Here is a 23253-nt window from a genome sequence, read left to right as displayed (position 1 = left end):
GAATGTAAACTTGGCTACACAGGAACTGAATTACAGAACAGAACAGGGTCTCAAATTTAGAAAACCAACTTATGCTTGCTTAAGGAGAAAGGTGAGTTGGGGTGCTGCATAAAACCAGAGATTGAAATGAGCACAGATAAAGTTCCTTAAGCCAAATATGGAATAGACAAGAGCTACTCCTTGCTCAACGAAATGGACTCAAAACCCCATATTAAACCCCTAAGAATGTACCTGACTAGTAAGTATCTTAAAACCTATGGATTGCTATGTCTCCAAAAGAGAATCAAGCGTGTGTACAGGGGAATAAACACAGCAGTGATAGGATTGGAGAGGTTCGGTGAGCAAATGAAGACCCTTTGAAGTTATATTGCATGGTACCCATTACACGGGTCTCAACTCTCCAGTTTTAAGGTATTCTTCCTTCAGCTAAAACATGCATGTGGAACCCAGAGTATGATCAACCATGTGAACGGGAGACGTGTTCAAATATGTCTCAGTTTTCCTCCCCTGGTACTCGGGTGCAACATTCCAGACGCTTTACTAACACTCTCCCGACTTGGAGAGTCAGTCCCTTTAACCTCCTGTTTGGCCCAGTTTGCAATTTCTGCGGAAGATGAACAGGAATAGCGAGAACCAATGAGAGGCTAGCTGGAGGTGTCTGGACGGGCAAATTTAACTCTCATTTCCCACCAGGAAGAGGAATTAACGAAAGGCTCAGCATGCCGGGCCGGAACCAGATTAGGGCCTGAAGCCATCCTGCGGTGTTGCAGCCAGGTCACAAGAAAGCGAGTTGAAGAAAGGAGCTCAGGGGCACTGTAATTCACAAACCTGCAGACTTATAAATGACAGCTATCGTCCAAAAGTAGACTGAAGTAAGGCTGCCAAGAGGACTTGAAAGCGGGGCAGAATTGCAGGAAACCGATTTCAGGAGGTAGACTGGAATTGCATTGAAAGCATAGGAAAAGAGGCAGAACGTCCACAATGATGCACTTGGCCAAAAAGGGCGTATGCGTTTATTCCTGAATATATTCAGGAAAAAACGCATACGCCCTTTTTGGCCAACCAAGCAAGCTTGCAAAGGAAATCTGCACTACAATGAAGTCTCACTTCCCCCCGGTCAAAAGGGCCATCTGAAAAAAGTGTAAAATCCAGAAAGGCAACAGGCCATTGAGAACTGGGAGCCTTGTTATGCTGATGGGCGGGATGTAAATTGCCAACAGACACTTGGGAGAAGTGTATGGTGTTTCCTGAAACATCTAAAAAACAAAGCAACAGAGCCTAGGGCACTTCCACTTATGGACCTATAGCTTAGGGAAATTAAAATCAAAAAGACACAGCCACCCCAAAGTTTGGAACGGCTCTGTTTACAAGAACCTCGTTTACAGTACAAGTTCAACATCGCAGAAAGTGAAAAATGGATAAAGAAGTTGTGGTATTCACTTACAAAGCAATATCACTCAGCAATGAAATCTATGTCATCAGGCCCTTAGCATCGCAATGAGTGGATTCAGGTATGATGATTCTAACTGAAATAAGTCACACAGAAAAAGAAACATCATAAGATATCACTAATACACGGAATGTAAACTTGGCTACACAGGAACTGAATTACAGAACAGAACAGGGTCTCAAATTTAGAAAACCAACTTATGCTAGCTTAAGGGTAAAGGTGAGTTGGGGTGCTGCATAAAACCAGAGATTGAAATGAGCACAGATAAAGTTCCTTAAGCCAAATATGGAATAGACAAGAGCTACTCCTTGCTCAACGAAATGGACTCAACACCCCATATTAAACGCCTAAGAATGTACCTGACTAGTAAGTATCTTAAAACTTATGGATTGCTATGTCTCCAAAAGAGAAGCAAGCGTGTGTACAGGGGAATAAACACAGCAGTGATAGGATTGGAGAGGTTCGGTGAGCAAATGAAGACCCTTTGAAGTTATATTGCATGGTACCCATTACACGGGTCTCAACTCTCCAGTTTTAAGGTATTCTTCCTTCAGCTAAAACATGCATGTGGAACCCAGAGTATGATCAACCATGTGAACGGGAGACGTGTTCAAATATGTCTCAGTTTTCCTCCCCTGGTACTCGGGTGCAACATTCCAGATGCTTTACTAACACTCTCCCCACTTGGAGAGTCAGTACCGTTAACCTCCTGTTTGGCCCAGTTTGCAATTTCTGCGGAAGATGAACAGGAATAGCGAGAACCAATGAGAGGCTAGTTGGAGGTGTCTGGACGGGCAAATTTAACTCTCATTTCCCACCAGGAAGAGGAATTAACCAAAGGCTCAGCATGCCGGGCCGGAACCAGATTAGGGCCTGAAGCCATCATGCGGTGTTGCAGCCAGGTCACAAGAAAGCGAGTTGAAGAAAGGAGCTCAGGGGCACTGTAATTCACAAACCTGCAGAGTTATAAATGACAGCTATCGTCCAAAAATAGACTGAAGTAAGGCTGCCAAGAGGACTTGAAAGCGGGGCAGAATTGCAGGAAACCGATTTCAGGAGGTAGACTGGAATTGCATTGAAAGCATAGGAAAAGAGGCAGAACGTCCACAATGATGCACTTGGCCAAAAAGGGCGTATGCGTTTTTTCCTGAATATATTCAGGAAAAAACGCATACGCCCTTTTTGGCCAACCAAGCAAGCTTGCAAAGGAAATCTGCACTACAATGAAGTCTCACTTCCCCCCAGTCAAAAGGGCCATCTGACAAAAGTGTAAAATCCAGAAAGGCAGGACAGGCCATGGAGAACTGGGAGCCTTGTTATGCTGATGGGCGGGATGTAAATTGCCAACAGACACTTGGGAGAAGTGTATGGTGTTTCCTGAAACATCTAAAAAACAAAGCAACAGAGCCTAGGGCACTTCCACTTATGGTCCTATAGCTTAGGGAAATTAAAATCAAAAAGACACAGCCACCCCAAAGTTTGGAACGGCTCTGTTTACAAGAACCTCGTTTACAGTACAAGTTCAACATCGCAGAAAGTGAAAAATGGATAAAGAAGTTGTGGTATTCACTTACAAAGCAATATCACTCAGCAATGAAATCTATGTCATCAGGCCCTTAGCATCGCAATGAGTGGATTCAGGTATGATGATTCTAACTGAAATAAGTCACACAGAAAAAGAAACATCATAAGATATCACTAATACACGGAATGTAAACTTGCCTACACAGGAACTGAATTACAGAACAGAACAGGGTCTCAAATTTAGAAAACCAACTTATGCTTGCTTAAGGGTAAAGGTGAGTTGGGGTGCTGCATAAAACCAGAGATTGAAATGAGCACAGATAAAGTTCCTTAAGCCAAATATGGAATAGACAAGAGCTACTCCTTGCTCAACGAAATGGACTCAACACCCCATATTAAACGCCTAAGAATGTACCTGACTAGTAAGTATCTTAAAACCTATGGATTGCTATGTCTCCAAAAGAGAATCAAGCATGTGTACAGGGGCATAGACGCAGCAGTGATAGGATTGGAGAGGTTCGGTGAGCAAATGAAGACCCTTTGAAGTCATATTGCATGGTACCCATTCCACGGGTTTCAACTACCCAGGTTTAAGGTATTCTTCCTTCAGCTAAAACATGCATGTGGAACCTAGAGTATGATCAACCATGTGATCGGGAGACGTGTTCAAATATGTCTCAGTTTTCGTACCCTGGTACTTGGGTGCAACATTCCAGACGCTTTACTAACACTCTCCCGACTTGGAGAGTCAGTCCCTTTAACCTCCTGTTTGGCCCAGTTTGCAATTTCTGCGGAAGATGAACAGGAATAGCGAGAACCAATGAGAGGCTAGCTGGAGGTGTCTGGACGGGCAAATTTAACTCTCATTTCCCACCAGGAAGAGGAATTAACCAAAGGCTCAGCGTGCCGTGCCGGAACCAGATTAGGTCCTGAAGCCATCCTGCGGTGTTGCGGCCAGGTCACAAGAAAGCGAGTTGAAGAAAGGAGCTCAGGGGCACTGTAATTCACAAACCTGCAGAGTTATAAATGACAGCTATCGTCCAAAAATAGACTGAAGTAAGGCTGCCAAGAGGACTTGAAAGCGGGGCAGCATTGCAGGAAACCGATTTCAGGAGGTAGACTGGAATTGCATTGAAAGCATAGGAAAAGAGGCAGAACGTCCACAATGATGCACTTGGCCAAAAAGGGCGTATGCGTTTTTTTCCTGAATATATTCAGGAAAAAACGCATACGCCCTTTTTGGCCAACCAAGCAAGCTTGCAAAGGAAATCTGCACTACAATGAAGTCTCACTTCCCCCCGGTCAAAAGGGCCATCTGAAAAAAGTGTAAAATCCAGAAAGGCAGGACAGGCCATGGAGAACTGGGAGCCTTGTTATGCTGATGGGCGGGATGTAAGTTGCCAAAAGACACTCGGGAGAAGTGTATGGTGTTTCCTGAAACATCTAAAAAACAAAGCAACAGAGCCTAGGGCACTGCCACTTATGGTCCTATAGCTTAGGGAAATTAAAATCAAAAAGACACACCAACCCCAAAGTTTGGGACGCCTCTGTTTACAAGAACCTCGTTTACAGTACAAGTTCAACATCGCAGAAAGTGTAAAATGGATAAAGAACTTGTGGTACTTACGTACAATGCAGTATCACTCAGCAATGAAATCTATGTCATCAGGCCCGTAGCAGCATAATGAGTAGATTCAGGTACGATGATTCTAACTGAAATAAGTCACACAGAAAAAGAAACATCATAAGATATCAGTAATACACGGAATGTAAACTTGGCTACACAGGAACTGAATTCCAAAACAGAACAGGGTCTCAAATTTAGAAAACCAACTTATGCTTGCTTAAGGGTAAAGGTGAGTTGGGTTGCTGCATAAAACCAGAGATTGAAATGAGCACAGATAAAGTTCCTTAAGCCAAATATGGAATAGACAAGAGCTACTCCTTGCTCAACGAAATGGACTCAACACCGCATATTAAACGCCTAAGAATGTACCTGACTAGTAAGTATCTTAAAACCTATGGATTGCTATGTCTCCAAAAGAGAATCAAGCATGTGTACAGGGCAATAAACGCAGCAGTGATAGGATTGGAGAGGTTCGGTGAGCAAATGAAGACCCTTTGAAGTCATATTGCATGGTACCCATTCCACGGGTTTCAACTACCCAGGTTTTAGGTATTCTTCCTTCAGCTAAAACATGCATGTGGAACCCAAGTATGATCAACCATGTGAACGGGAGACGTGTTCAAATATGTCTCAGTTTTCCTCCCCTGGTACTCGGGTGCAACATTCCAGACGCTTTACTAACACTCTCCCCACTTGGAGAGTCAGCGCCTTTAACCTCCTGTTTGGCCCAGTTTGCAATTTCTGCGGAAGATGAACAGGAATAGCGAGAACCAATGAGAGGCTAGCTGGAGGTGTCTGGACGGGCAAATTTAACTCTCATTTCCCACCAGGAAGAGGAAATAACCAAAGGCTCAGCGTGCCGTACCGGAACCAGATTAGGGCCTGAAGCCATCCTGCGGTGTTGCGGCCAGCTCAAAAGAAAGCGAGTTGAACAAAGGAGCTCAGGGGCACTGTAGTTCACTAACCTGCAGAGTTATAAATGACAGCTATCGTCCAAAAATATACTGAAGTAAGGCTGCCAAGAGGACTTGAAAGCGGGGCAGAATTGCAGGAAACCGATTTCAGGAGGTAGACTGGAATTGCATTGAAAGCATAGGAAAAGAGGCAGAACGTCCACAATGATGCACTTGGCCAAAAAGGGCGTATGCGTTTTTTCCTGAATATATTCAGGAAAAAACGCATACGCCCTTTTTGGCCAACCAAGCAAGCTTGCAAAGGAAATCTGCACTACAATGAAGTCTCACTTCCCCCCGGTCAAAAGGGCCATCTGAAAAAAGTGTAAAATCCAGAAAGGCAGGACAGGCCATGGAGAACTGGGAGCCTTGTTATGCTGATGGGCGGGATGTAAATTGCCAACAACCACTCGGGAGAAGTGTATGGTGTTTCCTGAAACATCTAAAAAACAAACCAACAGAGCCTAGGGCACTTCCACTTATGGTCCTATAGCTTAGGGAAATTAAAATCAAAAAGACACAGCCACCCCAAAGTTTGGAACGGCTCTGTTTACAAGAACCTCGTTTACAATACAAGTTCAACATCGCAGAAAGTGAAAAATGGATAAAGAAGTTGTGGTATTCACTTACAAAGCAATATCACTCAGCAATGAAATCTGTGTCATCAGGCCCTTAGCAGCACAATGAGTGGATTCAGGTATGATGATTCTAACTGAAATAAGTCACACAGAAAAAGAAACATCATAAGATATCAGTAATACACGGAATGTAAACTTGGCTACACAGGAACTGAATTACAGAACAGAACAGGGTCTCAAATTTAGAAAACCAACTTATGCTTGCTTAAGGGTAAAGGTGAGTTGGGGTGCTGCATAAAACCAGAGATTGAAATGAGCACAGATAAAGTTCCTTAAGCCAAATATGGAATAGACAAGAGCTACTCCTTGCTCAACGAAATGGACTCAACACCCCATATTAAACGCCTAAGAATGTTCCTGACTAGTAAGTATGTTAAAACCTATGGATTGCTATGTCTCCGAAAGAGAATCAAGCATGTGTACAGGGGCATAAACGCAGCAGTGCTAGGATTGGAGAGGTTCGGTGAGCAAATGAAGACCCTTTGAAGTCATATTGCATGGTACCCATTCCACGGGTTTCAACTACCCAGGTTTTAGGTATTCTTCCTTCAGCTAAAACATGCATGTGGAACCCAAGTATGATCAACCATGTGAACGGGAGACGTGTTCAAATATGTCTCAGTTTTCCTCCCCTGGTACTCGGGTGCAACATTCCAGACGCTTTACTAACACTCTCCCCACTTGGAGAGTCAGCGCCTTTAACCTCCTGTTTGGCCCAGTTTGCAATTTCTGCGGAAGATGAACAGGAATAGCGAGAACCAATGAGAGGCTAGCTGGAGGTGTCTGGACGGGCAAATTTAACTCTCATTTCCCACCAGGAAGAGGAAATAACCAAAGGCTCAGCGTGCCGTACCGGAACCAGATTAGAGCCTGAAGCCATCCTGTGGTGTTGCGGCCAGCTCAGAAGAAAGCGAGTTGAACAAAGGAGCTCAGGGGCACTGTAATTCACAAACCTGCAGAGTTATAAATGACAGCTATCATCCAAAAATATACTGAAGTAAGGCTGCCAAGAGGACTTGAAAGCGGGGCAGAATTGCAGGAAACCGATTTCAGGAGGTAGACTGGAATTGCATTGAAAGCATAGGAAAAGAGGCAGAACGTCCACAATGATGCACTTGGCCAAAAAGGGCGTATGCGTTTTTTCCTGAATATATTCAGGAAAAAACGCATACGCCCTTTTTGGCCAACCAAGCAAGCTTGCAAAGGAAATCTGCACTACAATGAAGTCTCACTTCCCCCCGGTCAAAAGGGCCATCTGAAAAAAGTGTAAAATCCAGAAAGGCAGGACAGGCCATAGAGAACTGGGAGCCTTGTTATGCTGATAGGCGGGATGTAAATTGCCAACAACCACTCGGGAGAAGTGTATGGTGTTTCCTGAAACATCTAAAAAACAAAGCAACAGAACCTAGGGCACTTCCACTTATGGTCCTATAGCTTAGGGAAATTAAAATCAATAAGACACAGCCACCCCAAAGTTTGGGACGCCTCTGTTTACAAGAACCTCGTTTACAGTACAAGTTCAACATCGCAGAAAGTGAAAAATGGATAAAGAAGTTGTGGTATTTACTTACAAAGCAATATCACTCAGCAATGAAATCTGTGTCATCAGGCCCTTAGCAGCACAATGAGTGGATTCAGGTATGATGATTCTAACTGAAGTAAGTCACACAGAAAAAGAAACATCATAAGATATCAGTAATACACGGAATGTAAACTTGGCTACACAGGAACTGAATTACAGAACAGAACAGGGTCTCAAATTTAGAAAACCAACTTATGCTTGCTTAAGGGGAAAGGTGAGTTGGGGTGCTGCATAAAACCAGAGATTGAAATGAGCACAGATAAAGTTCCTTAAGTCAAATATGGAATAGACAAGAGCTACTCCTTGCTCAACGAAATGGACTCAACACCGCATATTAAACGCCTAAGAATGTACCTGACTAGTAAGTATCTTAAAACCTATGGATTGCTATGTCTCCGAAAGAGAATCAAGCATGTGTACAGGGGCATAAACGCAGCAGTGATAGGATTGGAGAGGTTCGGTGAGCAAATGAAGACCCTTTGAAGTCATATTGCATGGTACCCATTACACGGGTCTCAACTCTCCAGGTTTAAGGTATTCTTCCTTCAGCTAAAACATGCATGTGGAACCCAAGTATGATCAACCATGTGAACGGGAGACGTGTTCAAATATGTCTCAGTTTTCCTCCCCTGGTACTCGGGTGCAACATTCCAGACGCTTTACTAACACTCTCCCCACTTGAAGAGTCAGCGCCTTTAACCTCCTGTTTGGCCCAGTTTGCAATTTCTGCGGAAGATGAACAGGAATAGCGAGAACCAATGAGAGACTAGCTGGAGGTGTCTGGACGGGCAAATTTAACTCTCATTTCCCACCAGGAAGAGGAAATAACCAAAGGCTCAGCGTGCCGTGCCGGAACCAGATTAGGGCCTGAAGCCATCCTGCGGTGTTGCGGCCAGGTCAAAAGAAAGCAAGTTGAAGAAAGGAGCTCAGGGACACTGTAATTCACAAACCTGCAGAGTTATAAATGACAGCTATCGTCCAAAAATAGACTGAAGTAAGGCTGCCAAGAGGACTTGAAAGCGGGGCAGAATTGCAGGAAACCGATTTCAGGAGGTAGACTGGAATTGCATTGAAAGCATAGGAAAAGAGGCAGAACGTCCACAATGATGCACTTGGCCAAAAAGGGCGTATGCGTTTTTTCCTGAATATATTCAGGAAAAAACGCATACGCCCTTTTTGGCCAACCAAGCAAGCTTGCAAAGGAAATCTGCACTACAATGAAGTCTCACTTCCCCCCGGTCAAAAGAGCCATCTGAAAAAAGTGTAAAATCCAGAAAGGCAGGACAGGCCATGGAGAACTGGGAGCCTTGTTATGCTGATGGGCGGGATGTAAATTGCCAACAACCACTCGGGAGAAGTGTATGGTGTTTCCTGAAACATCTAAAAAACAAAGCAACAGAGCCTAGGGCACTTCCACTTATGGTCCTATAGCTTAGGGAAATTAAAATCAAAAAGACACAGCCACCCCAAAGTTTGGGACGCCTCCGTTTACAAGAACCTCGTTTACCGTACAAGTTCAATATCACAGAAAGTGAAAAATGGATAAAGAACTTGTGGTACTTACGTACAATGCAGTATCACTCAGCAATGAAATCTATGTCATCAGGCCCGTAGCAGCATAATGAGTGGATTCAGGTACAATGATTCTAACTGAAATAAGTCACACAGAAAAAGAAACATCATAAGATATCACTAATACACGGAATGTAAACTTGGCTACACAGGAACTGCATTCCAAAACAGAACAGGGTCTCAAATTTAGAAAACCAACTTATGCTTGCTTAAGGGGAAAGGTGAGTTGGGGTGCTGCATAAAACCAGAGATTGAAATGAGCACAGATAAAGTTCCTTAAGCCAAATATGGAGTAGACAAGAGCTACTCCTTGCTCAACGAAATGGACTCAACACCGCATATTAAACGCCTAAGAATGTACCTGACTAGTAAGTATCTTAAAACCTATGGATTGCTATGTCTCCGAAAGAGAATCAAGCATGTGTACAGGGGCATAAACGCAGCAGTGATAGGATTGGAGAGGTTCGGTGAGCAAATGAAGACCCTTTGAAGTCATATTGCATGGTACCCATTACACGGGTCTCAACTCTCCAGGTTTAAGGTATTCTTCCTTCAGCTAAAACATGCATGTGGAACCCAAGTATGATCAACCATGTGAACGGGAGACGTGTTCAAATATGTCTCAGTTTTCCTCCCCTGGTACTCGGGTGCAACATTCCAGACGCTTTACTAACACTCTCCCCACTTGGAGAGTCAGCGCCTTTAACCTCCTGTTTGGCCCAGTTTGCAATTTCTGCGGAAGATGAACAGGAATAGCGAGAACCAATGAGAGACTAGCTGGAGGTGTCTGGACGGGCAAATTTAACTCTCATTTCCCACCAGGAAGAGGAAATAACCAAAGGCTCAGCGTGCCGTGCCGGAACCAGATTAGGGCCTGAAGCCATCCTGCGGTGTTGCGGCCAGGTCAAAAGAAAGCAAGTTGAAGAAAGGAGCTCAGGGGCACTGTAATTCACAAACCTGCAGAGTTATAAATGACAGCTATCGTCCAAAAATAGACTGAAGTAAGGCTGCCAAGAGGACTTGAAAGCGGGGCAGAATTGCAGGAAACCGATTTCAGGAGGTAGACTGGAATTGCATTGAAAGCATAGGAAAAGAGGCAGAACGTCCACAATGATGCACTTGGCCAAAAAGGGCGTATGCGTTTTTTCCTGAATATATTCAGGAAAAAACGCATACGCCCTTTTTGGCCAACCAAGCAAGCTTGCAAAGGAAATCTGCACTACAATGAAGTCTCACTTCCCCCCGGTCAAAAGAGCCATCTGAAAAAAGTGTAAAATCCAGAAAGGCAGGACAGGCCATGGAGAACTGGGAGCCTTGTTATGCTGATGGGCGGGATGTAAATTGCCAACAACCACTCGGGAGAAGTGTATGGTGTTTCCTGAAACATCTAAAAAACAAAGCAACAGAGCCTAGGGCACTTCCACTTATGGTCCTATAGCTTAGGGAAATTAAAATCAAAAAGACACAGCCACCCCAAAGTTTGGGACGCCTCCGTTTACAAGAACCTCGTTTACCGTACAAGTTCAATATCACAGAAAGTGAAAAATGGATAAAGAACTTGTGGTACTTACGTACAATGCAGTATCACTCAGCAATGAAATCTATGTCATCAGGCCCGTAGCAGCATAATGAGTGGATTCAGGTACAATGATTCTAACTGAAATAAGTCACACAGAAAAAGAAACATCATAAGATATCACTAATACACGGAATGTAAACTTGGCTACACAGGAACTGCATTCCAAAACAGAACAGGGTCTCAAATTTAGAAAACCAACTTATGCTTGCTTAAGGGGAAAGGTGAGTTGGGGTGCTGCATAAAACCAGAGATTGAAATGAGCACAGATAAAGTTCCTTAAGTCAAATATGGAATAGACAAGAGCTACTCCTTGCTCAACGAAATGGACTCAACACCGCATATTAAACGCCTAAGAATGTACCTGACTAGTAAGTATCTTAAAACCTATGGATTGCTATGTCTCCGAAAGAGAATCAAGCATGTGTACAGGGGCATAAACGCAGCAGTGATAGGATTGGAGAGGTTCGGTGAGCAAATGAAGACCCTTTGAAGTCATATTGCATGGTACCCATTACACGGGTCTCAACTCTCCAGGTTTAAGGTATTCTTCCTTCAGCTAAAACATGCATGTGGAACCCAAGTATGATCAACCATGTGAACGGGAGACGTGTTCAAATATGTCTCAGTTTTCCTCCCCTGGTACTCGGGTGCAACATTCCAGACGCTTTACTAACACTCTCCCCACTTGGAGAGTCAGCGCCTTTAACCTCCTGTTTGGCCCAGTTTGCAATTTCTGCGGAAGTTGAACAGGAATAGCGAGAACCAATGAGAGACTAGCTGGAGGTGTCTGGACGGGCAAATTTAACTCTCATTTCCCACCAGGAAGAGGAAATAACCAAAGGCTCAGCGTGCCGTGCCGGAACCAGATTAGGGCCTGAAGCCATCCTGCGGTGTTGCGGCCAGCTCAAAAGAAAGCAAGTTGAAGAAAGGAGCTCAGGGGCACTGTAATTCACAAACCTGCAGAGTTATAAATGACAGCTATCGTCCAAAAATAGACTGAAGTAAGGCTGCCAAGAGGACTTGAAAACGGGGCAGAATTGCAGGAAACCGATTTCAGGAGGTAGACTGGAATTGCATTGAAAGCATAGGAAAAGAGGCAGAACGTCCACAATGATGCACTTGGCCAAAAAGGGCGTTTGCGTTTTTTCCTGAATATATTCAGGAAAAAACGCATACGCCCTTTTTGGCCAACCAAGCAAGCTTGCAAAGGAAATCTGCACTACAATGAAGTCTCACTTCCCCCCGGTCAAAAGAGCCATCTGAAAAAAGTGTAAAATCCAGAAAGGCAGGACAGGCCATGGAGAACTGGGAGCCTTGTTATGCTGATGGGCGGAATGTAAATTGCCAACAACCACTCCAGAGAAGTGTATGGTGTTTCCTGAAACATCTAAAAAACAAAGCAACAGAGCCTAGGGCACTTCCACTTATGGTCCTATAGCTTAGGGAAATTAAAATCAAAAAGACACAGCCACCCCAAAGTTTGGGATGCCTCCATTTACAAGAACCTCGTTTACCGTACAAGTTCCGTATCACAGAAAGTGAAAAATGGATAAAGAACTTGTGTTACTTACGTACAATGCAGTATCACTCAGCAATGAAATCTATGTCATCAGGCCCATAGCAGCATAATGAGTGGATTCAGGTACAATGATTCTAACTGAAATAAGTTACACAGAAAAAGAAACATCATAAGATATCACTAATACACGGAATGTAAACCTGGCTACACAGGAACTGCATTCCAAAACAGAACAGGGTCTCAAATTTAGAAAACCAACTTATGCTTGCTTAAGGGGAAAGGTGAGTTGGGGTGCTGCATAAAACCAGAGATTGAAATGAGCACAGATAAAGTTCCTTAAGTCAAATATGGAATAGACAAGAGCTACTCCTTGCTCAACGAAATGGACTCAACACCGCATATTAAACGCCTAAGAATGTACCTGACTAGTAAGTATCTTAAAAACCTATGGATTGCTATGTCTCCGAAAGAGAATCAAGCATGTGTACAGGGGCATAAACGCAGCAGTGATAGGATTGGAGAGGTTCGGTGGGCAAATGAAGACCCTTTGAAGTCATATTGCATGGTACCCATTACACGGGTCTTAACTCTCCAGGTTTAAGGTATTCTTCCTTCAGCTAAAACATGCATGTGGAACCCAAGTATGATCAACCATGTGAACGGGAGACGTGTTCAAATATGTCTCAGTTTTCCTCCCCTGGTACTCGGGTGCAACATTCCAGACGCTTTACTAACACTCTCCCCACTTGGAGAGTCAGCGCCTTTAACCTCCTGTTTGGCCCAGTTTGCAATTTCTGCGGAAGATGAACAGGAATAGCGAGAACCAATGAGAGACTAGCTGGAGGTGTCTGGACGGGCAAATTTAACTCTCATTTCCCACCAGGAAAAGGAAATAACCAAAGGCTCAGCGTGCCGTGCCGGAACCAGATTAGGGCCTGAAGCCATCCTGTGGTGTTGCGGCCAGGTCACAAGAAAGCAAGTTGAAGAAAGGAGCTCTGGGGCACTGTAATGCACAAACCTGCAGAGTTATAAATGACAGCTATCGTCCAAAAATAGACTGAAGTAAGGCTGCCAAGAGGACTTGAAAGCGGGGCAGAATTGCAGGAAACCGATTTCAGGAGGTAGACTGGAATTGCATTGAAAGCATAGGAAAAGAGGCAGAACGTCCACAATGATGCACTTGGCCAAAAAGGGCGTATGCGTTTTTTCCTGAATATATTCAGGAAAAAACGCATACGCCCTTTTTGGCCAACCAAGCAAGCTTGCAAAGGAAATCTGCACTACAATGAAGTCTCACTTCCCCCCGGTCAAAAGGGCCATCTGAAAAAAGTGTAAAATCCAGAAAGGCAGGACAGGCCATGGAGAACTGGGAGCCTTGTTATGCTGATGGGCGGAATGTAAATTGCCAACAACCACTGGGGAGAAGTGTATGGTGTTTCCTGAAACATCTAAAAAACAAAGCAACAGAACCTAGGGCACTTCCACTTATGGTCCTATAGCTTAGGGAAATTAAAATCAAAAAGACACAGCCACCCCAAAGTTTGGAACGGCTCCGTTTACAAGAACCTCGTTTACAGTACAAGTTCAACATCGCAGAAAGTGAAAAATGGATAAAGAAGTTGTGGTATTTACTTACAAAGCAATATCACTCAGCAATGAAATCTGTGTCATCAGGCCCTTAGCAGCACAATGAGTGGATTCAGGTATGATGATTCTAACTGAAGTAAGTCACACAGAAAAAGAAACATCATAAGATATCAGTAATACACGGAATGTAAACTTGGCTACACAGGAACTGAATTACAGAACAGAACAGGGTCTCAAATTTAGAAAACCAACTTATGCTTGCTTAAGGGGAAAGGTGAGTTGGGGTGCTGCATAAAACCAGAGATTGAAATGAGCACAGATAAAGTTCCTTAAGTCAAATATGGAATAGACAAGAGCTACTCCTTGCTCAACGAAATGGACTCAACACCGCATATTAAACGCCTAAGAATGTACCTGACTAGTAAGTATCTTAAAAACCTATGGATTGCTATGTCTCCGAAAGAGAATCAAGCATGTGTACAGGGGCATAAATGCAGCAGTGATAGGATTGGAGAGGTTCGGTGAGCAAATGAAGACCCTTTGAAGTCATATTGCATGGTACCCATTACACGGGTCTTAACTCTCCAGGTTTAAGGTATTCTTCCTTCAGCTAAAACATGCATGTGGAACCCAAGTATGATCAACCATGTGAACGGGAGACGTGTTCAAATATGTCTCAGTTTTCCTCCCCTGGTACTCGGGTGCAACATTCCAGACGCTTTACTAACACTCTCCCCACTTGGAGAGTCAGCGCCTTTAACCTCCTGTTTGGCCCAGTTTGCAATTTCTGCGGAAGATGAACAGGAATAGCGAGAACCAATGAGAGACTAGCTGGAGGTGTCTGGACGGGCAAATTTAACTCTCATTTCCCACCAGGAAAAGGAAATAACCAAAGGCTCAGCGTGCCATGCCGGAACCAGATTAGGGCCTGAAGCCATCCTGTGGTGTTGCGGCCAGGTCACAAGAAAGCAAGTTGAAGAAAGGAGCTCAGGGGCACTGTAATGCACAAACCTGCAGAGTTATAAATGACAGCTATCGTCCAAAAATAGACTGAAGTAAGGCTGCCAAGAGGACTTGAAAGCGGGGCAGAATTGCAGGAAACCGATTTCAGGAGGTAGACTGGAATTGCATTGAAAGCATAGGAAAAGAGGCAGAACGTCCACAATGATGCACTTGGCCAAAAAGGGCGTATGCGTTTTTTTCCTGAATATATTCAGGAAAAAACGCATATGCACTTTTTGGCCAACCAAGCAAGCTTGCAAAGGAAATCTGCACTACAATGAAGTCTCACTTCCCCCCGGTCAAAAGGGCCATCTGAAAAAAGTGTAAAATCCAGAAAGGCAGGACAGGCCATGGAGAACTGGGAGCCTTGTTATGCTGATGGGCGGGATGTAAATTGCCAACAACCACTCAGGAGAAGTGTATGGTGTTTCCTGAAACATCTAAAAAACAAAGCAACAGAGCCTACGGCACTTCCACTTATGGTCCTATAGCTTAGGGTAATTAAAATCAAAAAGACACAGCCACCCCAAAGTTTGGGACGCCTCCGTTTACAAGAACCTCGTTTACCGTACAAGTTCAATATCACAGAAAGTGAAAAATGGATAAAGAACTTGTGGTACTTACGTACAATGCAGTATCACTCAGCAATGAAATCTATGTCATCAGGCCCGTAGCAGCATAATGAGTGGATTCAGGTACAATGATTCTAACTGAAATAAGTCACACAGAAAAAGAAACATCATAAGATATCACTAATACACGGAATGTAAACTTGGCTACACAGGAACTGCATTCCAAAACAGAACAGGGTCTCAAATTTAGAAAACCAACTTATGCTTGCTTAAGGGGAAAGGTGAGTTGGGGTGCTGCATAAAACCAGAGATTGAAATGAGCACAGATAAAGTTCCTTAAGTCAAATATGGAATAGACAAGAGCTACTCCTTGCTCAACGAAATGGACTCAACACCGCATATTAAACGCCTAAGAATGTACCTGACTAGTAAGTATCTTAAAAACCTATGGATTGCTATGTCTCCGAAAGAGAATCAAGCATGTGTACAGGGGCATAAACGCAGCAGTGATAGGATTGGAGAGGTTCGGTGAGCAAATGAAGACCCTTTGAAGTCATATTGCATGGTACCCATTACACGGGTCTTAACTCTCCAGGTTTAAGGTATTCTTCCTTCAGCTAAAACATGCATGTGGAACCCAAGTATGATCAACCATGTGAACGGGAGACGTGTTCAAATATGTCTCAGTTTTCCGCCCCTGGTACTCGGGTGCAACATTCCAGACGCTTTACTAACACTCTCCCCACTTGGAGAGTCAGCGCCTTTAACCTCCTGTTTGGCCCAGTTTGCAATTTCTGCGGAAGATGAACAGGAATAGCGAGAACCAATGAGAGACTAGCTGGAGGTGTCTGGACGGGCAAATTTAACTCTCATTTCCCACCAGGAAAAGGAAATAACCAAAGGCTCAGCGTGCCGTGCCGGAACCAGATTAGGGCCTGAAGCCATCCTGTGGTGTTGCGGCCAGGTCACAAGAAAGCAAGTTGAAGAAAGGAGCTCTGGGGCACTGTAATGCACAAACCTGCAGAGTTATAAATGACAGCTATCGTCCAAAAATAGACTGAAGTAAGGCTGCCAAGAGGACTTGAAAGCGGGGCAGAATTGCAGGAAACCGATTTCAGGAGGTAGACTGGAATTGCATTGAAAGCATAGGAAAAGAGGCAGAACGTCCACAATGATGCACTTGGCCAAAAAGGGCGTATGCGTTTTTTCCTGAATATATTCAGGAAAAAACGCATACGCCCTTTTTGGCCAACCAAGCAAGCTTGCAAAGGAAATCTGCACTACAATGAAGTCTCACTTCCCCCCGGTCAAAAGGGCCATCTGAAAAAAGTGTAAAATCCAGAAAGGCAGGACAGGCCATGGAGAACTGGGAGCCTTGTTATGCTGATGGGCGGGATGTAAATTGCCAACAACCACTCGGGAGAAGTGTATGGTGTTTCCTGAAACATCTAAAAAACAAAGCAACAGAACCTAGGGCACTTCCACTTATGGTCCTATAGCTTAGGGAAATTAAAATCAAAAAGACACAGCCACCCCAAAGTTTGGAACGGCTCCGTTTACAAGAACCTCGTTTACAGTACAAGTTCAACATCGCAGAAAGTGAAAAATGGATAAAGAAGTTGTGGTATTTACTTACAAAGCAATATCACTCAGCAATGAAATCTGTGTCATCAGGCCCTTAGCAGCACAATGAGTGGATTCAGGTATGATGATTCTAACTGAAGTAAGTCACACAGAAAAAGAAACATCATAAGATATCAGTAATACACGGAATGTAAACTTGGCTACACAGGAACTGAATTACAGAACAGAACAGGGTCTCAAATTTAGAAAACCAACTTATGCTTGCTTAAGGGGAAAGGTGAGTTGGGGTGCTGCATAAAACCAGAGATTGAAATGAGCACAGATAAAGTTCCTTAAGTCAAATATGGAATAGACAAGAGCTACTCCTTGCTCAACGAAATGGACTCAACACCGCATATTAAACGCCTAAGAATGTACCTGACTAGTAAGTATCTTAAAACCTATGGATTGCTATGTCTCCGAAAGAGAATCAAGCATGTGTACAGGGGCATAAACGCAGCAGTGATAGGATTGGAGAGGTTCGGAGAGCAAATGAAGACCCTTTGAAGTCATATTGCATGGTACCCATTACACGGGTCTCAACTCTCCAGGTTTAAGGTATTCTTCCTTCAGCTAAAACATGCATGTGGAACCCAAGTATGATCAACCATGTGAACGGGAGACGTGTTCAAATATGTCTCAGTTTTCCTCCCCTGGTACTCGGGTGCAACATTCCAGACGCTTTACTAACACTCTCCCCACTTGGAGAGTCAGCGCCTTTAACCTCCTGTTTGGCCCAGTTTGCAATTTCTGCGGAAGATGAACAGGAATAGCGAGAACCAATGAGAGACTAGCTGGAGGTGTCTGGACGGGCAAATTTAACTCTCATTTCCCACCAGGAAGAGGAAATAACCAAAGGCTCAGCGTGCCGTGCCGGAACCAGATTAGGGCCTGAAGCCATCCTGCGGTGTTGCGGCCAGGTCACAAGAAAGCAAGTTGAAGAAAGGAGCTCAGGGGCACTGTAATTCACAAACCTGCAGAGTTATAAATGACAGCTATCGTCCAAAAATAGACTGAAGTAAGGCTGCCAAGAGGACTTGAAAGCGGGGCAGAATTGCAGGAAACCGATTTCAGGAGGTAGACTGGAATTGCATTGAAAGCATAGGAAAAGAGGCAGAACGTCCACAATGATGCACTTGGCCAAAAAGGGCGTATGCGTTTTTTTCCTGAATATATTCAGGAAAAAACGCATACGCCCTTTTTGGCCAACCAAGCAAGCTTGCAAAGGAAATCTGCACTACAATGAAGTCTCACTTCCCCCCGGTCAAAAGGGCCATCTGAAAAAAGTGTAAAATCCAGAAAGGCAGGACAGGCCATGGAGAACTGGGAGCCTTGTTATGCTGATGGGCGGGATGTAAATTGCCAACAACCACTCGGGAGAAGTGTATGGTGTTTCCTGAAACATCTAAAAAACAAAGCAACAGAGCCTACGGCACTTCCACTTATGGTCCTATAGCTTAGGGAAATTAAAATCAAAAAGACACAGCCACCCCAAAGTTTGGAACGGCTCTGTTTACAAGAACCTCGTTTACAGTACAAGTTCAACATCGCAGAAAGTGAAAAATGGATAAAGAAGTTGTGGTATTCACTTACAAAGCAATATCACTCAGCAATGAAATCTATGTCATCAGGCCCTTAGCATCGCAATGAGTGGATTCAGGTATGATGATTCTAACTGAAATAAGTCACACAGAAAAAGAAACATCATAAGATATCACTAATACACGGAATGTAATCTTGCCCACACAGGAACTGAATTACAGAACAGAACAGGGTCTCAAATTTAGAAAACCAACTTATGCTTGCTTAAGGGTAAAGGTGAGTTGGGGTGCTGCATAAAACCAGAGATTGAAATGAGCACAGATAAAGTTCCTTAAGCCAAATATGGAATAGACAAGAGCTACTCCTTGCTCAACGAAATGGACTCAACACCCCATATTAAACGCCTAAGAATGTACCTGACTAGTAAGTATCTTAAAACCTATGGATTGCTATGTCTCCGAAAGAGAATCAAGCATGTGTACAGGGGCATTAACACAGCAGTGATAAGATTGGAGAGGTTCGGTGAGCAAATGAAGACCCTTTGAAGTCATATTGCATGGTACCCATTCCACGGGTTTCAACTACCCAGGTTTAAGGTATTCTTCCTTCAGCTAAAACATGCATGTGGAACCCAAGTATGATCAACCATGTGAACGGGAGACGTGTTCAAATATGTCTCAGTTTTCCTCCCCTGGTACTCGGGTGCAACATTCCAGACGCTTTACTAACACTCTCCCCACTTGGAGAGTCAGCGCCTTTAACCTCCTGTTTGGCCCAGTTTGCAATTTCTGCGGAAGATGAACAGGAATAGCGAGAATCAATGAGAGGCTAGCTGGAGGTGTCTGGACGGGCAAATTTAACTCTCATTTCCCACCAGGAAGAGGAATTAACCAAAGGCTCAGCGTGCCGTACCGGAACCAGATTAGAGCCTGAAGCCATCCTGCGGTGTTGCGGCCAGCTCAAAAGAAAGCGAGTTGAAGAAAGGAGCTCAGGGGCACTGTAATTCACAAACCTGCAGAGTTATAAATGACAGCTATCGTCCAAAAATAGACTGAAGTAAGGCTGCCAAGAGGACTTGAAAGCGGGGCAGAATTGCAGGAAACCGATTTCAGGAGGTAGACTGGAATTGCATTGATAGCATAGGAAAAGAGGCAGAACGTCCACAATGATGCACTTGGCCAAAAAGGGTGTATGCGTTTTTTCCTGAATATATTCAGGAAAAAACGCATACGCCCTTTTTGGCCAACCAAGCAAGCTTGCAAAGGAAATCTGCACTACAATGAAGTCTCACTTCCCCCCGTCAAAAGGGCCATCTGAAAAAAGTGTAAAATCCAGAAAGGCAACAGGCCATGGAGAACTGGGAGCCTTGTTATGCTGATGGGCGGGATGTAAATTGCCAACAACCACTCGGGAGAAGTGTATGGTGTTTCCTGAAACATCTAAAAAACAAAGCAACAGCACCTAGGGCACTTCCACTTATGGTCCTATAGCTTAGGGAAATTAAAATCAAAAAGGCACAGCCACCCCAAAGTTTGGGACGCCTCTGTTTACAAGAACCTCGTTTACAGTACAAGTTCAACATCGCAGAAAGTGAAAAATGGATAAAGAAGTTGTGGTATTTACTTACAAAGCAATATCACTCAGCAATGAAATCTGTGTCATCAGGCCCTTAGCAGCACAATGAGTGGATTCAGGTATGATGATTCTAACTGAAGTAAGTCACACAGAAAAAGAAACATCATAAGATATCAGTAATACACGGAATGTAAACTTGGCTACACAGGAACTGAATTACAGAACAGAACAGGGTCTCAAATTTAGAAAACCAACTTATGCTTGCTTAAGGGGAAAGGTGAGTTGGGGTGCTGCATAAAACCAGAGATTGAAATGAGCACAGATAAAGTTCCTTAAGTCAAATATGGAATAGACAAGAGCTACTCCTTGCTCAACGAAATGGACTCAACACCCCATATTAAACGCCTAAGAATGTACCTGACTAGTAAGTATCTTAAAACCTATGGTTTGCTATGTCTCCGAAAGAGAATCAAGCATGTGTACAGGGGCATAAACGCAGCAGTGATAGGATTGGAGAGGTTCGGTGAGCAAATGAAGACCCTTTGAAGTCATATTGCATGGTACCCATTCCACGGGTTTCAACTACCAAGGTTTAAGGTATTCTTCCTTCAGCTAAAACATGCATGTGGAACCTAGAGTATGATCAACCATGTGATCGGGAGACGTGTTCAAATATGTCTCAGTTTTCGTACCCTGGTACTCGGGTGCAACATTCCAGACGCTTTACTAACACTCTCCCGACTTGGAGAGTCAGTCCCTTTAACCTCCTGTTTGGCCCAGTTTGCAATTAATGCGAAAGATGAACAGGAATAGCGAGAACCAATGAGAGGCTAGCTGGAGGTGTCTGGACGGGCAAATTTAACTCTCATTTCCCACCAGGAAGAGGAAATAACCAAAGGCTCAGCGTGCCGTGCCGGAACCAGATTAGGGCCTGAAGCCATCCTGCGGTGTTGCGGCCAGGTCACAAGAAAGCGAGTTGAAGAAAGGAGCTGAGGGGCACTGTAATTCACAAACCTGCAGAGTTATAAATGACAGCTATCGTCCAAAAATAGACTGAAGTAAGGCTGCCAAGAGGACTTGAAAGCGGGGCAGAATTGCAGGAAACCGATTTCAAGAGGTAGACTTGAATTGCATTGAAAGCATAGGAAAAGAGGCAGAACGTCCACAATGATGCACTTGGCCAAAAAGGGCGTATGCGTTTTTTCCTGAATATATTCAGGAAAAAACGCATACGCCCTTTTTGGCCAACCAAGCAAGCTTGCAAAGGAAATCTGCACTACAATGAAGTCTCACTTCCCCCCGGTCAAAAGGGCCATCTGAAAAAAGTGTAAAATCCAGAAAGGCAGGACAGGCCATGGAGAACTGGGAGCCTTGTTATGCTGATGGGCGGGATGTAAATTGCCAACAACCACTCGGGAGAAGTGTATGGTGTTTCCTGAAACATCTAAAAAACAAAGCAACAGAGCCTAGGGCACTGCCACTTATGGTCCTATAGCTTAGGGAATTTAAAATCAAAAAGACACAGCCACCCCAAAGTTTGGGACGCCTCTGTTTACAAGAACCTCGTTTACAGTACAAGTTCAACATCGCAGAAAGTGAAAAATGGATAAAGAAGTTGTGGTATTTACTTACAAAGCAATATCACTCAGCAATGAATTCTATGTCATCAGGCCCTTAGCATCACAATGAGTGGATTCAGGTATGATGATTCTAACTGAAATAAGTCACACAGAAAAAGAAACATCATAAGATATCAGTAATACACGGAATGTAAACTTGGCTACACAGGAACTGAATTACAGAACAGAACAGGGTCTCAAATTTAGAAAACCAACTTATGCTTGCTTAAGGGGAAAGGTGAGTTGGGGTGCTGCATAAAACCAGAGATTGAAATGAGCACAGATAAAGTTCCTTAAGCCAAATATGGAATAGACAAGAGCTACTCCTTGCTCAACGAAATGGACTCAAAACCCCATATTAAACCCCTAAGAATGTACCTGACTAGTAAGTATCTTAAAACCTATGGATTGCTATGTCTCCAAAAGAGAATCAAGCGTGTGTACAGGGGAATAAACACAGCAGTGATAGGATTGGAGAGGTTCGGTGAGCAAATGAAGACCCTTTGAAGTTATATTGCATGGTACCCATTACACGGGTCTCAACTCTCCAGTTTTAAGGTATTCTTCCTTCAGCTAAAACATGCATGTGGAACCCAGAGTATGATCAACCATGTGAACGGGAGACGTGTTCAAATATGTCTCAGTTTTCCTCCCCTGGTACTCGGGTGCAACATTCCAGACGCTTTACTAACACTCTCCCGACTTGGAGAGTCAGTCCCTTTAACCTCCTGTTTGGCCCAGTTTGCAATTTCTGCGGAAGATGAACAGGAATAGCGAGAACCAATGAGAGGCTAGCTGGAGGTGTCTGGACGGGCAAATTTAACTCTCATTTCCCACCAGGAAGAGGAATTAACCAAAGGCTCAGCATGCCGGGCCGGAACCAGATTAGGGCCTGAAGCCATCATGCGGTGTTGCAGCCAGGTCACAAGAAAGCGAGTTGAAGAAAGGAGCTCAGGGGCACTGTAATTCACAAACCTGCAGAGTTATAAATGACAGCTATCGTCCAAAAATAGACTGAAGTAAGGCTGCCAAGAGGACTTGAAAGCGGGGCAGAATTGCAGGAAACCGATTTCAGGAGGTAGACTGGAATTGCATTGAAAGCATAGGAAAAGAGGCAGAACGTCCACAATGATGCACTTGGCCAAAAAGGGCGTATGCGTTTTTTCCTGAATATATTCAGGAAAAAACGCATACGCCCTTTTTGGCCAACCAAGCAAGCTTGCAAAGGAAATCTGCACTACAATGAAGTCTCACTTCCCCCCGGTCAAAAGGGCCATCTGAAAAAAGTG

At 44.0% G+C, this 23253-nt stretch overlaps 2 long non-coding RNA genes across 2 annotated transcripts in view; both read right to left on the bottom strand.

The window, feature by feature from the left end:
- Nucleotides 1-23253, bottom strand: part of LOC307181271 — a 636025-nt gene that overhangs the window by 297022 nt on the left and 315750 nt on the right. The gene's annotated exons all lie outside the window — the stretch shown is intronic.
- LOC307181272 overlaps nt 12498-23253 on the bottom strand; it is a 225440-nt gene continuing 214684 nt past the window's right edge. Inside the window, exon 3 of the long non-coding RNA XR_013826298.1 lies at nt 12498-12582. This is a non-coding gene — a long non-coding RNA (uncharacterized lncRNA). The remainder of the gene's footprint in view (nt 12583-23253) is intronic.

Source organism: Stenella coeruleoalba (genome assembly GCF_951394435.1).
Source record: "Stenella coeruleoalba genome assembly, contig: scaffold_62, whole genome shotgun sequence".
In the NCBI taxonomy this organism is placed as follows: Eukaryota; Metazoa; Chordata; class Mammalia; order Artiodactyla; family Delphinidae; genus Stenella; species Stenella coeruleoalba.
Note: the sequence above shows the minus strand (reverse complement) of the source record. Positions and strands in the feature narration are given on the sequence as shown.